General features: G+C 37.8%; 1 long non-coding RNA gene across 1 annotated transcript; it reads right to left on the minus strand.

Annotated features, from left to right (window-relative positions):
• Positions 1–902: 902 nt before the first annotated feature.
• LOC144201142 (uncharacterized) lies at positions 903–17310 on the minus strand. Its single transcript, XR_013327284.1, has 4 exons — positions 17105–17310; positions 15484–15575; positions 8319–8966; positions 903–1095 (listed from the first exon to the last, which is right to left on the minus strand). It is a non-coding gene; the product is annotated as an uncharacterized LOC144201142 (long non-coding RNA).
• Positions 17311–18052: the final 742 nt, after the last annotated feature.

An 18052-nucleotide genomic window follows, 5' to 3' on the forward strand; every position in this document is an offset into this window, starting at 1 on the left:
GGCAATATGCCAGAGGGAAGCAGGGACAATTTGCATTTATTCACATCCGCGTTTTCGTCTCTCTCTCTTTCTCTCTCGCCCACACACACACCTCACATTTTATCAGTTTATTTTTATTTACACTAATTCCCCCCCTCCTTTATATACACCGAACTACAGAGTCCACGTAGCCCGATTTTCTTTCACTATTATGGACCGTTTTGTTTCAAAAACATAGCAATTTCTTTTTACAATTAGAAATATATATTGATTTTTTTTTAAAATGGACATTTAAAAAGACGTTTATATCTTACATTTCAAATTTTGATTCAAATACAGTTCTGCGTTAAATTTTTAAAATGCTAAATGTGTATCCTCCACAATTCAGAAAAATTGGGATCAAATGGGCCCTCTTTTATTTATTTTTTGGCGTAATAGTATGTATTTGTATTTGGTGTTACCTATTTTTGATATTGCACTAATGTTGTCATGTTTCCAATGAGTGGCCATATTTGATCATAATTAGATTCAAGATTATAAGCACATTTTTGTCCATTTTCAAATCTTTCTTACAGGGTCAATGTAGTATATGTTTCAAAGAAGAGATTCTCTCAATGTGTACAATTGCTTGCTTAAACATTAAGACAAATAGTGCAATTTGTTTCACCAAATGACAAATGTTATTTATTTAGCTTGGCAAAATATGTAAATACCTCACAAATGATTGTAGGATTAATTCAAATTTCATTATATCCCAAAATATGAACACACACAAACATGATGCTCAAATCAATGTGATTTTTATTGAACTCGCATAAATAAAACAGGTTAATAACAGAACATGTTTTAAATGCCAAAACAAAATTGATCACAATTATTCAGCATATGGTAAAATAACAAAAAAATAAAGTCGGCAAAATACAGTAGATAAAAGTATTTTCCACTTTTAATTGCAATAAAAACACCCCATACATAACTGAATTATATTAACAGCCAATTGAAATTATCCAAAATACACAATTAATCAACACATTTATGATTTGAAATATACATGACAGATATTCAGCTATAACTCCAGTTTTAAACAGGAATCACTTCTTTTTCTTGCATCATATTCTGCAAAACAAAAACAAAGAAATATGGTAAGAATGAGTCAAATGGAAAAAAAAATCAAATAATATCAAATATGACTACCAATACATAACTCTATGCCCATTCCTGACGTCACCCTTGACCCCCACTGAGCGTAAAGACACGCCCCCTCTCATCCCAGTCTACTCTTGCGCCGTCACCGCACGGCAAAGATAGACTCGGCTCGTCTGGCAACCTTTAATGCATAGAATAATCTCGTATAATAAAAATTCCATTTTTTTTCACCATATTCCCACAACTGCAATAGAATAGGAGGAGTATAGTTAGCACTGAATGGATTCCCTGGATGGACCCAATGCTTCATACATGGAGCAATTACGAGAGGCCTCAGGGCTCTCCAGAGCTCCTCTACTGCCCACGCTGTCCCGACCATTGCTTAATATATGCACTATTGTAGTCCGCCAAAACATTAGATACAGCTTCAGCGCCCCAGACATGGCGTGGAAGGTCGAAATTGTGCACTCATGAACACAAATGATGTGTACAGTGATCATTAAATGCTAATTGTGGCCACAAAATGTTTATAGTGTTTAATACATGTAGGAAATACTGAATTTAGAATGCAGTAAATTGCATTTAGGTGCAAAAAACCTTAAGATTTGAAGTTGAAGTGCTATTTTAAGTCAATTTTTAATGGATATCAATAGAAAAACACAAAAATGCATACTTTTATCTATCTTCTAAACCCTATATGTAAGAAATTTTAAACATTATCATAACTAAAAAAAATATTTAGTACTTTGTGCCCCCTAATTGTTTAATCCATGTATGAAATGCTGATTTTAGAATGCAGTAAATTGCATTTCAATGCAAAAAAACCTTAAGATTTGAAGTTGAAGTGCTATTTTAAGTAATTTTTTAATGGTTATCATAGAAAAACACAAATATGCATACTTCTATATATCTTCTAAAGTCTAAACCCTACATGTAAGAGACCTTAAACATTACCGTAATTAAAAAAATATTTAATATACCTTAGTAGTCCCCCATTCTTTCTTCACCATGGACTGATTTTAATTATAACTGCTTAATGCTTACTTAAACCCTTTGTAATGAATTCATCACAATGATGCATTAAAGCTCCCTTTATTAATCTTTCACTAATTACGACAACACATACTCCATTGATGACTTGTACTACATCATTATACTCCTTTAAATATATTCTCCTCTCTCATTTGTCTTAAACAAAGTAGCCGTAACATTAGAAGGCCTTCTCATAGCAATAGCTTATACACAATCATTTACAGTGTGGCCAAAGTGAGAAATGTAAAAGGTTAGATTTTAAAAAGATAAAGTCAAGGCTGGATGATGTACTTGCTTAAAGACAATAAGAAAAAATCCTGCCTACACACACATGGCGAGGTCACTTGAAGTTTATTTTGTAGGGGCAAATATGGACATTGTTTAATTGAATTTCTCTTATGTTCATATTTTCTGAAAGGCAAATTTGCCATTAGAGAAAGTGAAATAAAAGATGAAGGCGAAATATGTGATATTTCTCTTGACACACAGACTTGGCCTTACATTGTATGAGCGTAACAAAGACGTGGTGGCGGCCCCCTCATTATAAATACATGTCATTGGATCACAGCTCGTCTGAATCCCCGAGTCTGCTGCGCTCTTAAGTGGCCGTGACTGAGCTCTGAATGGGTGGCCGACTGACAGCTACACCAATAGAGCCAACATAGTGTGTGTGTGTGTGTGTGTGTGTTTGAAGGGAATGCCGTACGTACCCCCTTACGCCCCACTTCACCCGGCCTATGGGAATGAAATCTTCCCAATAGGACCGATTTTCAACTCACTACTTGTCATTGACGGTAAAACATCCACGATTCATCGACTAATTAGCAGTTCTTTTGTCGAGTTACGGTCATTTTCTGACTATAAGACGCACCTGACTGAGAACTCCAGAAAACTTGATTTATATTATGATCATTTAATATGAAAAGTAAATGATACGCTATAAGGCAGATGCCAAATTTGTTTTTTCCCCCATATAAGCCTCACTTGACTATAAGCCTCAGGTGTCCATGTTGTTTTATCGGATATTTTCACTAAAAACATGCAGATAATTTCCTTGCAATAAATCCAAATGATGATTAACAGATATATAATATTCAGAATGATCCAGTTTAAAGTTGCATTGCCAATTTATAGCTCAAATGTCATTTAGCCATGGATAACACATGATTTTATACATGGGCCAATCAATTGATAAATGACGAAAATATTTTGGGATATGCTGACAAAGTCGGGCGACAGTTTTGAAAACCTGCATGCGAGTTATTTCTTTCGTTTTTGCAAACTGCAATAACCTTCCAGGAGTGTATATATGAGTGAAATGTGGGCCAGTAACTTTCTTGCCACCTCGACAACAAAGCAGAGTTGTCTCACTAGACGGGGTGGAACAATGAGCGTGTTAAAAGAGCTGGCGCTATCTCGTTTTGCAGGCAAAAAGTCTCGCTATCCCAGCGGAACCACAAACCAGGTCACAGTATCGTTGGTTTCTCCTCCGTCAGCCCCCTTTCTCTGTCGCATTCTTGCATTTGAGTTCAACCTTGCATCTTTTAGCACGTATATAACAAAACTCCAGCCTTGAATCCATAGAAATAAGATTGTAGTATTCTAATAGGATTATGTAGTTAACTTAGGTATACAGTTTCAAGCGATTTTAAGATTTATGCCCCATTAATTGATATTTTATACCTAACATAGTACTTGGTATGCCGAAAAATGAGGGAACCATGCAGCAAATCACTCATATTGTGGTATGATAATTATATAGTATGTATTTGTTTATTTCTATGAATAGATCTGTTTTGAATGCAGCAAGTCCTAGCATTTTTTTTATGCTAGGCAATGAGTTTAATAGTATAATAGGAATAGTAAGACTGGTGTATTTTGGTTATTTGTTTGATTATATTCATTTTATCAAAGAATTTGATCATTTGTAACATTTTCTACACATTAACATATAAGAAGGATCATATTTAAGGTCAGATTTTTGGTGATTGAAAGTATTATGGGATGCCTATTAATATAGATGTCAGGTTTTAATTGGGGTAAAGTGTTTGTTTTTTTCAATGACCAAAAAAGTAACTTCTTTTAATGTTGAGTTTTTTTTAATTGACCGAAAAATAAAATGACTTGTACTCTGACTTAAATATGACATTATAAGTTTATATCAACTTTAGAGTGTAAGTAGGCGCTCATAAAAGTTGTGTATTTCTTACTGTATTTCTTTTAATACTTCACTTTTCTCTAATATAGGGCTAAACTATCAACTATAATACAGGCTTGTTATACACCCGCATAAAAGAAAAAGGCACACCATGGGAATATATACAGATCTAATAATAGTGACAAGAGCCTGTATGGAAAGCGGCGTTTTGTAAAAAGATCGCAGCCTGATGGGAAAAAAACGGTCAATACAATGAGGGAAAATGGCAAAATAACCAAACGCCTGCCTTGCAAAACGAGAACCAAGGACAAAGACGGACGCGAGCACTAAAAAAAAAAAAAAGTGTCAATGCCCAGCCTTCTTTAGGCTTGAGTGAAAAACAATGAGGCCCCGTGGTGTGCCAATGGTCGGGGAAACACGCAGGGGTACACACCCCACTGGGCCTGAGCGAGCCTGTGCAAGTGAGACAGGTTTAGAGACCTATTGAGGGAGCCGTTCTTTTTTGTAGAGCTAATGAAGCCTTCAGCCTAAAGTATAAAGAGATGGCAGAGGTGTAGCTTGGTGCTTCTTCATCTATTCACTCGCTTGATTCCTTTGCTCGCAACTTTGGTCAACATGATGTTAGCCAGCGGAATGCTAATAAGTAGCGTTCAGTTATCGCCAAAAAAGAAGAGGACTTTTTGTTTTGGGTTAGGGATCGTAACGCACTCTTAATAGCTGGCTAATATTTATAATAGCTAATATTTATGGGACATATTGTTTTAATGATTCAAATAGTTTACACACCCGAGTTAGATGATGTTTTTTTTCATTCTTCTGTGGTAGTTTTGAATTTGTTTGTTTTTTTGTAGTGGATTAAGTTGTTTATTGTCGTCAAAACGACAGCTAATGGGTGCATTGGAGATTTCTTGTGGAAAAAATTTACATTTTTTCCAATTTTTGATCCTTAAAGATTTATTTACAGCAGAAGGATGAAAACAGACACATGATTGGATGTCTATCATCGTCCATGGCAATGAAATAATTTAAAATCAAAAGATCCGTCTGATAGAAAATGTGAAAAATTTTGAATTCCCTTGCTTACTGGTGTCAAAGTGGCGGCCCAGGGGCCAAATCTGGCCCGCCGCATCATTTTGTGTGGCCCGAGAAAGTAAATCATGAGTGCTGACTTTCTGTTTTAGGATCAAATTAAAATGAAGAGTATAGATGTATATTACATTTCCCCTATTGAATCAATAATTGTCATTTTTAATCCATTTTTTCTGTTTTAGCTCAAAAATCATTTTGTAAAATCTAAAAATATATTTAAAAAAACCTAAAATAAATCTATAAAAACTCAATATTCAGGGATTTTAATCCAGTTCTTTTAATCCATTTATACAAAAAAATCTATATATATTATATCTAAAATGGTTACATTGACCTTAAATTGGCCCGCAAACCAACCCTAGTCTGACACCTCCTCCATTAGATTTCAGCGACGTCACGTGCTCGTCGAATAATCTAACTCGCCTCCGTCCCCCCCCTCCGAGCAGCCGGACCGGACTAACAATAGAAGGGCGCCAATAATCGAACAGAGGGCGGCGTTTTGATTAGCATGGGTTGAGGCCCCAGACAACATGCAAAGAACCAGACAACCTCTTCAACTGGCTTTGACCCTTGAACTCTAGGGTCCTCATTCACCTGCTATAAGTCTGGCCCGCGGCGGGCCCCGTTCTGCTCCTTTTCGCTTTTCCCACGCTCTCCTTATATTCCCGCCGCCGTATTTAGCGAAGAAATTATGGTAATTTGCCCCGTGTCCCTTTTGTGTCTCGCCGTCTGACACTTGACAAGCCGCCGTATTGACTGCGCCGACAATGAATATGGTCTATAAATAAGAGTTAGCGATAACTTTATTTAAATAGTATTTCTCACAAATATGTCTTACTTTATGTGGTTGGAAAAAAGTACTATGTTAGCGGTTTAAATGGCATTTTGCAGTCAAAATCTGTGTTGTAGTCAAATGGAGTTTAGTTGTATTTAACTTTGTAGCTTAACAAATGAGTATTTACAAAGTGCTACTTCATCAGAAAATTGTAAGAAAAATTTAAAAACACATCTGATTTTTTGTATTTGAATTGTTTTAAGATTGTTCATCCTAATGTTGTTATTTGTGCAAATAGCCACAGAACATTAAAGTAGTTTTGATAAATATTAATAGGAGATAATTAAAGATAAAGCGGAAAATAAGAGTATATTTAAATTAAAGGTCAGAATAAAAGTACATTTGGAAAATATGTTCTTAAATGTATTTATTACAATATACTTAATACTACACTCCAGCCTTGAGATATTTTTAAAAATCAGTTTAAACAGCTTTTCATTGTGTATAATCTTTCTGTAAATTCATTGTCAAGTACAACCGCTGACATGAATATACAGCCGCCATATTCCTATGCAACATCTCTCTTCTATCCACAATCCTATTCTCCCCCCACCTTTCCTGTTTATCCTCAATTTCCAATCCCACAAAGGCTAAACTGATGCAAGCCTTTCCCTTCCTCTTCCTGATCATTGGCCATTGGTCCAAATCACCTTAACCACCATCTTATTGGACAAAAACATTCATGATGCTGCCTTCGTGAGCACTTTTCTCGTGACACATATGGCATACGCGCATCTTCCTACTCTCTGTCTGGCATGGAAGAAAAAAAACACGACTCTACCATGCGGCATATGGACGCGCCTTTCCTCTTTTATGCAAATGTCCGAGATGCAGACGCATGTTGGCAAACGCAGACAAACGACCCCCCCCCTTTTCACACAGCCTCTCATTATTGGTGTACTAAAAGCAGACACCCCCCCTCCTTAAATAATAACCTCTCCACTAAGCGCCCCCCACTCCTTCTTTTACTCCCCCACATCAGTCTACTCTCTCTCTTGAAGCAGACACCCCCCCCCCCCGACCCCCAAAATGTGAACCCCCACATCTCTTTCTCCCGCCACCAGACATGTGATTCGCGTGACCGCCATTTTCTTCCAAACTGTACCGCACAGCAGCTGCAGAATGCAAATTCAAGGCGGACGACCCCCGTCGTTTGAAGGAACAAATCGTCCAATCCAACATATTTTTTATCATTCTTGCCGCTTTCTATGAAACTTTAATTGACTATACAGTAAGACTGTGGTGGGTGGGTTATGCAAATGCAATTAGTGCCCCTATTTACATCCGACAACGACTAAAACCAAACATAGATGGCAGAGCGCCCAGACGCGCCCGCCATCTTTGGCAGGGGGAAAAGTCTGGTGGCCATTTTGTCGGATACTCTGCCCATCTGGATAGGAAAAAGCTAACGCTCTCACATACAATTCCTGTGCCATGCTAGTGATAACTAAGCTGGAAATGTTGCCCACTGGCTCTCAGTTATTTGGCTTATTGGCTCACACTCATAATTGGAAAATCATCACTCTATAGTGGGTTATGTATTTATACAAAACTTTTAATAGAAATCCATACATGCTGGATGAGGTGAGTTTCTGATCTCCGTATATCATAGATCAGATGTGTCAAAGTGGCGGCCCGGGGGCCAAATCTGGCCCGCTGCATCATTTTGTGTGGCCCGGGAAAGTCAATCATGAGTGCCGATTTTCTGTTTTAAGATCAAATTAAATGATAGATATAGATATATATTAAATTTCCTGATTTTCCCCGTTTTAAATCAATAATTGTCATTTTTTAATCAATTTTTTTTCAGTTTTTAGTTCAAAAATCATTTTGTAAAATCTAAAAATATATTTTAAAAATGCTAAAATAAACATTGTTTTAGATCTATATAAAAGAGAATATTCATGGATTTTAATCCAGTTCTTTTAATCCATTTATTTAAAAAAAAAATCAAAATATTATATTTAAAATGGTCTGGCCCACATAAAATCAAGTTGACGTTAAAGCGGCCCGACTCTAACACCCTTGCCATAGATAATGTCATATCATATTCTTTATGTGTTGCTAAATGCTACTTACCACAAGCTGAATCCTCCCTTGTGGGATTGAACAACAAATGTCCCTCATTTTTCTCAGATGCTTGCAGTGTTAGATAGTTTAGGATGGACAAAAAAAAAAGTCAAATTGCCCAAAGGGCTTTTTCATTGAAGGTAGGGAGGTTGTCAATCACTTGCCTGGGGGTAAAAAAAAAAAAAAAAAAAAAAAAGTAGGAAAAAAAAATCCCCATCCATTTTGGCTACGTTTCAGCATTCACTGTATTGGAATCAATGACGGGAGGAAGGTTGAAACCCCCTTAGCAAAACCACACACAGCCAAGTTGATAGACGGGGTCCAGTCCAGCTGAGAAGGGGCCACACAGGGTCTGTCCTTTGGAGGCCAGCGAGCCCCCGAGGCCACGGAGAGAGAAGTAGAGGAAACCCTACTATGCTCCGTATCGATTCCTCCCGCGGAGGTGCTTTTAGCCTTTGGGGGATCTTCTCCATCCTTTCCTGCCCACTCACTAGCTTTCCTCCTGCTCGGGCTTAGCTGGACCCGGGGATGGAGGTTCGGGCCACGGGAGGAGTGAACCAGAGCCCGTGGCAATGATGATGAGCCGCGTCGGGGTCTCCGAGTTCAGTCGTCTACACGCAATCATCCGGCTTTGCAACCACCCACCCGTGTTTCCATCTAGAGAGAGAGAGAGAGGGGAGGAAAAAAAAGGGAAAAAACAGTGTTTTACAAAATCTCACCTTTGCCATTCAGCATCCCTGCGTTCAATGCAAATGCAAATGCAAACACTAAGACTTTGATTAAAAATATGTGGGAAGAAAACAGCAAGTTGCTCTTTTGTAACCTGCCCCAAGGCGCCCACCGCTGCTACACAAACAAATACAAATGGGCTCTGTGTGCTCTTTGAAAAACTGACTCTCCTCCTCCTCGTAGTCGTAGTGGATGTGTTTAGAAAAGAAAAGACTACAACACAGTAGAATAGGACTGAAATGTTTCTACAAGTCATAGTCATCAGTCTAGCAGCTTTATTTACAATAGAAAACAGTACATTTTAATGTGTATATGTGTGTGTACGGTGCAAGGACGTTTGGTCGCCGATCTTTTGGTCTTTTGGAGAGTTTACTGTTGAAACCAGCTCTCAAAATTATATTCATGAGAGAGAGTTTAATATCTAAGTACTGTTTAATATCTAAGTACTGTTTAATATCTAAGTACTGTTTAATATCTAAGTACTGTTTAATATCTAAGTACTGTTTAATATCTAAGTACTGTTTAATATCTAAGTACTGTTTAATATCTAAGCACTGTTTAATATCTAAGCACTGTTCAATATCTAAGTACTGTTTGACATCTAAATACTATTTCATATCCCAGTATTATTCAATATCTAAGTACTGTTGAAAACAGTACATATTTAGATATTAAACTCTCTCATGAATATAATTTTGCCAAACGTCCGGCGACCAAATGTCCGGATTTTTTTTGCATCAATGGTAAAGAAAAATATCAATATCCAGAAAATGTATTTCTACACAATACACGTCTTAATATTTTACCAATGCCAAAAAACTGCCTTCCCCCCACCAGAAAAAAATCCTACTCTAAATCACATTGTTATATGTTCATACAATGTCATCTCTTGTATCTTTTTTAATGCACACCCAATGGCTAAAGGTCTCCCCCCCCCCACCACCACCACCCCAGTTGTGTCAGAATAAGCCGCCCTGCATCCCATTTGGCGTATTTTGCCAGAAAATGAATAGGACAATGAAGATGCCCAAATAAAGCCACGCTGTCTCACTACTCTGTTTTCCCAATTTGAGTTGGCTGGATGTGCATGCTTTGCCCAAATCAAAGTGGGCCACAGTCACAGTCACTCGCCCCTTACTGGTCCACACCCTTGGGGGTGAGATAGGGTGAGCCAGGAGGAATATTGGGACACAATGCCTCCATTGACCGGCGGGATCCACGCATGGGTGTAAACTCCCCATTCCTTCACACACAATGACCCCGCCCCCCCCACCGACTAGGGCCCAAGTGTGGGACAATGTTGGTTCAGGGCTGCCAGGCCAAAAAGAATGGAGATGCATTATTAAGATGGGTGGAAGGGTGCCCCAACCCTGTGGATTTGGACTTGAGCAACAAAACAAAGATGTGTCCGTCAATACAATCGGACCGTGGCCTTGAATAATTAAGACGCCTTTGCAACTTGGCTCTCACTTTGACCTATTTTAATATTCTAATAGTGACATGACTATTATTTTTTTCAGAAGAAAATGTAACTGCTAATACAAATACAGCCTGATGTTAAATGGTGGAAAATATGGCTCATGTATTTTATTTTTTTTATTCCATTTCAGATGGTTTAAGGACAAAAAAATAAGAAAAAAAAATGAAGAAAAAAGGAGAAACAAGGTTTTAAAGGAGAAAACTTCATCTCAATCCTAGACGACGACATTGAAAAGGTACAGAAATGATAACTTTCTTGCTTTTTACGTATTGGGTCATTTTGGCAGGCTTTGTTTAAAAGTATTAAAGTGGTTGTTGGTAGAAAAAATGTTTTTTTGCTGATGTAGAAGATGATAATGTGTATTGGGGAAAAAAACAGGTGGTAGAGCAACAAAATACTAAGAGAAGAATGATAGTATTTCATCAATAGACTGACGGATAGGGGAAATAGATTCAGGGAGGGGGGCGGGGGTATAAATATGCGGTAACAGGACAGAAGACCTGGAAAATAGAAAAAAAAGGAGGAAAAGGGGGCTTGGGTGTTGTGTGTAAAGGACCACACAGAGTAGGAACAAATGATGTCTGTCTTTGCTTGTCCGTCTGCATCTTGAGTGACACTTTAGCACGGCGCTGGGAGCGCGCCAGCACAGCGGGCAACTTCAAGCTCACGCTTACAAACAATGCTCCCATCTTACGCGCATTTTTCTTCTCCTCGTTCCGTCGGAACAACAGTAGCTCGAGCTCATGTGTCTGTGGCCATGCTAAAATGCCGCATGGACTCTTTTTTGGTTGATATTTAGATATGTGGTGACATCAACCTCCAAAAAAAGTAGCTTTGAAAAACGAAGGAAATGTGAATTCGGATTTATTCCATATATATAAATAATGGAATGATATTTGACCATTTACAACAAATGTGGTGTCAAAGTGGCGGTCCGCGGGCCAAATCTGGCCCGCTGAATCATTTTTTGTGGTCCGGGAAAGTAAATCATAGTGCCCACTTTCTGTTTTAGGATTAAATTAAAATGAAGAGTATAAATGTATGTTAAATTTCATGATTTCCCCCCTTTTAAATCAATAATTAGAATTTTTTAAGCCATTTTTTCAGTTTTTAGTTCAAAAATCATTTTGTAAAATCTAAAAATATGTATAAAAAATGCTAAAATAAACATTGTTTTAGATCTATAAAAAAACTAAATATTCAGGGCTTTTAATCCAGTTCTTTTAATCCATTTATTAAAAAAATATCTAAATATTATATGTAAAGAGAACATTTAGTGTAAAATTAAAAATCTGGGTTCAGTTCAGTGTTTGGGATCAACGTTATCTAAATAAAATCATTTCCATGTCGTTTTAATGAACAAACAGACGGTTGTCATGGACACACGACACATCATTCTCATCATCATCACCGCCATCATCATCATCATCATCATCATCATCATCTGCATTCTGTCCTTGTAAAACACTTGAAAGTTGTTCCAAACAGCAGGACACACACACACACACACACTCTGCTAACAAACCTCATTAGCGCTCCATACAGCACAACTCAATGCTAACACTGAGCCTGTCACACATCCGCTCTCCATGCCCATGACGTCCACAAAGCGTCTTTTCAGGGCTAATTAAGAGGGTCCCCACTGCATTTGAAACTCATCTGAATAGAAAGCAAATGGGAACCAACCAGGCAGAATAGATGAGTGGGGAAAAAAAGAGGAGGAATGCCAAGAAACAAGAGAAGAAGAAGAATTAAATGATGCCGAACGTCGGCGTTAGCTTTTAAGCGAACGCTGGGTTACGAATTGGGTGGAACGGCCTCTCCCGGTTGGCGCCAAAAGAGCAGCTGCCGACATTTGTGAAGAAGCTCCTGAAGAAGAAGCTTTCAAAGAAAGAGAAGTGCTTCAGCCATAATGGAAAGAGCAAATCCTTTGGAAATGTGAGGCTGCTTCATTCCGACGTGATGTTTTTGACCTTCTTTGCTTTCTTGAAAGCTAATTGTTTTGTTTTTTTTACATTTTTTTTTAGAAGATAGCGTTAAGGAAATGATTAGTGTAATCCTGTTGTTAGAAAATGTCTTTTTAGATAGAAGGACAGAAGGTTAAAGCGAGTTGTCTTTTACCTTTTGGAAAATAACTTGGTGTTTTTTTTTTATTGCTAAGTATTAGCATTTGGAATAGCGGGATGTTATACTGGGTGAGTTTAGTTATTTTCATGAAGTAGTTGAGTATTTTTATGATCACTTCAATTGATTTTAAGGATTAAAAGCTCTGAATATTCAGTTTTTTATAGATTTAAAACCATGTTTATTTTAGCTTTTTTAAAATATATTTTTAGATTTTACTCAATGATTTTTGAACTAAAAATACAGGAAAAAATTGATTAAAAAATGACAATTATTGATTTAAAAGAGGGAAATCAAGGACATTTAATATACATCTATACTTTTCATTTTCATTTAATCCTAAAACAGAAAGTCAACACTCATCATTGACTTTCCCGGGCCACACAAAATGATACGACGGGGCCAAATTTAACCCCTGGGCCGCCACTTTGACACATGATGAAAAAAAAGGAAAATATGAACTCTTTCTTTTCGAACCTTGACTCGTTGGCTTGGTTCACCCACCCACCTACAACCAAAATGTTAAGTTCAAGTTGAAGTTATGACCCAATTGTGGTCTCCTCACCGCCTTGATGAGAAAGAGAGCGCAATGCATTGTGGGCGAGCAGAAATGGCAGGTGTCCCTATGTCACAACAGCCAGCTTGTTAATTTGCACAACTTATCCACACACACACACACACACACGAGTGTATATATCAGTGATGGGACTTGACCCTGGCGAGTTAGGCACTGTTTGAGCGTCTTACTGGGCGTGGGAAAAAGACGGGACCCCTTTTCACAGCTGCCTCGACTGAGGCCTAGACTACTGAGGGGGTGGGGGGCATCCCCCCACCCCTCGGACCCCCATACCCTTGTCCGACGAGACCCTCAAACCCCCTCCGTCCCCTTCAAACCTATTCACGCTGCGGCCTAGTGGCTTTCAAAAGCGGGGTAACCCCCCCACACCCCCACACCCCCTCCCACACCCGCCTTCCTCATGGTAGCCCTTCATAAATACATCTTATTATTCAAGCCCTCGTTTGCATAGAGATCTCCTCCACTTTGCATTTTTTTCTGAACAAGAGCAAAATTCAGTTTAGTCATCTTCTTGTGTTAATATTTATTTAGACAGCGGCGGGTGTAATTTGAAGAGAATTTTAGACGCAAACTTGGCTAGTTGCCGTGTATTCCATCTGCCATTGGCTATTGTATACAGTAGCTTACCCACTCCTACGTCCGTAACGCCGCCGACACCCCCCCCCCCCAACTTGCCGCCACCCCCGTTTTCTGCAATGCATTACCGCAGAGATTTATCTGCCATCAGCCCTGTGTATAATACAGAGGTTATAATTTACATCCACTTTAGAAAACAGCAACGCCCCAACCAGGTCCTTGCATATGCTAATGTTTGGGAAAAAACGGGCTAACTCAAAGAAAACGCTAAAAAAATTTGAATCACTGAGCTTTGCTATTGAACGCCCAAGGTTGCCGAACCGTGGAAATCTGACCTTGGTGATAATATGGACTTTGTGTTTTATTCGGAGTGAGGAGAGGGTAAAAGGGTGTGAGATGGAATGCCGTTTTTTTTGTAGGATTTTAGTTCAAATCAAGCATGGCCGACATTTAAAAAAAAATGCTAATAATTTAGCATCATTTGTAAAAAAAAACGTTTCCGTCGCACCTTTTTTGGGGGGCGTGTGCTTACGACAATGACAAGAGGAGGTTGTGGCACGCAGGCATTAAAGGACGGAAAGGACAGAGCCACCCAAATGCTCTTTCCGCATGAGCGGCTCCAAAAACGCGGGCTTGAGCCCGACTCCCGTGCTTGGCTAACGGGATAAAGGCACCGCAGCAAAGATTACACGGCCACCTCCCAGCCACCTACCACGCTCTCTACCTGACAAATAGGATCATCGTGTTTTAAAGGGATAAAACGCTGACTGCATTTGAATGGAAGAAGAAGTGTGTGTGTGTGGGTGGGTGTGTGTGTGTGAGGGGAAAAAATATGTTGGTCATTCAAAGTAGCTTCATAAATGTGGGAGGTAAATCAGCATTTTGCTGTAATATTTAGTCTTTAGATGTAATATTTGACAATATTTCAATATAGCAGTTTAAGTCAATGTCTATTGATATATTTGATATGATAAAATGGGCACAGTTTATGGATTTTTGGGTGCTTTTGCAGATTTTGTTAGTGGAACTGAATATTTGATTGGATTATTGTTTAACCAATGGATGTATGGATGGTTTCATCCTGAGTATATTTACTTTGTTGTTGTACTTTGTCCAATCAGATGTGGGAACAGTCTACCTAGACGACAATAGGATTTGTTGATTTAGCTACAGCATAATTCGAAAAAAAACAATGAATCACAGATTATTTTTGTAAATATTTGACGCAATGCTTGAAATGTAACTCAGGTAATACATCCATTTATTATAGAGATCAGAAAATACTTCATTTTTTTAATTCTAAAGAAAAAAATACAAATATAGAAAATACTTATGGTATGTTATCATTTAAATTCCTTTTGTGCTTTTATTTTTAATGACCAAATACAAACAAAAAAATAATATTCAAACTTTTAAATTTAGAAATGTACACACACACACATTTACTTGTGACTCATTGACGCCATTGACAAAAATTAGCCATCCAATTGTATTACCGTCTCATCTTTCTATTAACATGGCTAAACGTCCAATCCAGTTGGACCTGTTTATGAAATGTAAACATAATTATAACTCCCAAAACACATCTAACCCACCAAAAAAAGCCCAAATCTCATTCACATTTGATCTCCATGCAAAAATCTCAAAAAAAATCAGCCTTTTATAAGACAAATGTAGCACATACATACCCATGGGCTGACATACATGCTCCTCCTCCTCCACGGCGGCGGCCTTCTTGCATCAAAAGCTAACTTTGAGGCTGATGACGATTGCATTTTCCCTTCAAAGTAAAACAAAATGACAACATTAGCTCACATAGAAGCTCCCAAAAAAGACACTTGTCAAAAATACACAATAAAAGGATGGCGACTCAAACGTCTGCATAGCGTAATTAGAGAAAAATGGCGTCTTTGAGGCAAATCAGTTGCTAGGCTACATACAGTACAAGACATGCTACATGTTTTTTAGTGTTAACACACACACACACACACAATAAGAAGGAGACAGTCACACTCTTGTTTAACAGTGCACATCAAATATTGTCAGTCATGGTCTAAATAGAGCATGCTGGGACTTCATGGGTATTCAGTCATTGCCGATTCTATTCCAAGAATAGATCGAATGCGAGGTACTCGTCCTATTTTTTTTCACGCCACCAAAAAAAAAAAATATCTACACAATTGAATAGGCTTCCTAAGATTCAGATTGGATGAGAAACGTGGAACAAATGACAGAATATTTGTGTCTGCATCCATAAAGTGAACAGTGGAAACAAAGAAAACATGTTATTAGGGCTTAGGCCTCTATATATATTATAAAATAATAATAATAATGATAATAAGGTGCATGGAGGAAACATATGCTATACCGATGCTAGTTTTGTGAACTGGCCTATGCCGTTTTCAATTGTATGTTAGCATTTAGCTACCGACTTTGAATTATATTGTTTGATGAAATGCCCTTACAAACGTATTTTTTTTCTAAAATTTACTTCTAGAATACTTTCATAGTGCAACATAAAAAATGATATGATATTAAATAGTCATATTAGTCTTTTATTTCATTTATTTCATCAAATTAGTCCCTTTTTCTACATTAAAGGTTTTAATAGTCAACTTTTAAATAGCGCTACACTCTTTTAAAAGAGTTAAAAATAAAAATAAATGTCTATTCACATCTTAAATGGTTCCAAAATGCCAACACAAAAAAATATATATCTAAATAAAAGATAGCTTAAGCAAGCATCTACGAAAGCTGGCATCTCATCACATGACCCCCAAACCGACCAATCACACGAAGCCTATTTAACTCTTCCCACATCTTCCATACGTTGACATAATTGTACTTTTGAAAGCCACTCATATACCAACAAGTCCCAAATCTCTCACAAACCTAAAATAATCAAATCAAAGGCATTTTCTGAACCTCCACATAATGGACGAGTAGAAGAACCTAATGTCCTTTTTTCAGGAGCCTTTTTTTGGTCTTCTTCAATGTCCCTTTTTGAGCATCCTTGTCACATCCGGCGTCCCTTCACCGCCTCCAGTCCGGAAATCCAACGAGCGGTCGCGAAGTCATCGGCATTAGTCGGTACTTTCGGTTCTCTAGCTTTATGAAATTAAAACTCATACAGCTAGATAACCAAAGACACAAACTAAGCCCATTATCACAGTAAAACAAGATATATCGTCATTCCAGGTCTTCATAAAAAGAACCATTCCTTCTTTCCCATTATAAAACCTCATTGACCTCATAATAATACAAACTCTGACTTAAAAGTCTTCCTAGTCTTAAAAATAAGACACTTACTTCCACAGTAGGCGGATTAGAGTCCTGCTTCTTGTTCTTTTTTTTGGTCAATTCCAAAAAAAACAGTTCCAGTCTGGTTTTGGGGTTTTTATGAGATGATCCACTCAAAAAGGGGAAATTGTACGCTGAAAAAAAGTGAGTCGGGAGAAGTCCGAGCTGCGAGCATCCTCTCGCCGTGCCACTGACAAGTGGATGAAGTGCACATGGTGAGGACACACGCATTAACTCTGCCTCACTGGGGGGAGGGCTAAGAGAGAGAGAGAGTCGGGGGGGGAGAGAGAGAGAGGGAGGCGGGAATACGAAAACATAAAAAATGAACAAAAGATATTTAAACCACCCCACAATTTGCATATTAAAATATTTGACTGATTCCTGGGGTTTTCTATTCAAACCAAAGTAATGTTGTTGTTGTTTTTTTGGCAAATTTGTATCATGTAATTGTCAATTGATCAAAAATTCTGAATTGGAAAATGTACATTTTGTTAGTCAATAATTGTGTTTTAATGATGCGTCACTTCAGGAAAAATTGTTATTAGAAATTGCAGATTGGAAATTTAAAAAATGCTATTTTTTGGGGTGGGGTGCTTTTGTGGAGATACATTTGTAAAAGTAGTTGACCTACATTCTCTTTTTTTCGTTACTTTGACCTATTTTGTGCATTACATAAACGTGCATTACATATACTACCAAATATATATATTAAAAGTTTATCCACTGTATTTTCTATAACCTGGCAAAATGATACCTATTTAATCTTCTTCATTTCTGTCATCAACAGGTATTCAATATTTTCAAAATGGCGGTTAATATGGCACATTTTGAATTGTATGATGTTAAGCATTGACGGATATATAAGATCATACTGTGTGTGTGCGTGTGTGTGGTTGCAGGTACGTTTTTGGAAAATATTTTTTTAAGGGAAACTATAGGTGCATGTATACACTAGCT

This window comes from Stigmatopora nigra, chromosome 9 (assembly GCF_051989575.1).
Source record: "Stigmatopora nigra isolate UIUO_SnigA chromosome 9, RoL_Snig_1.1, whole genome shotgun sequence".
Taxonomy (NCBI): Eukaryota; Metazoa; Chordata; class Actinopteri; order Syngnathiformes; family Syngnathidae; genus Stigmatopora; species Stigmatopora nigra.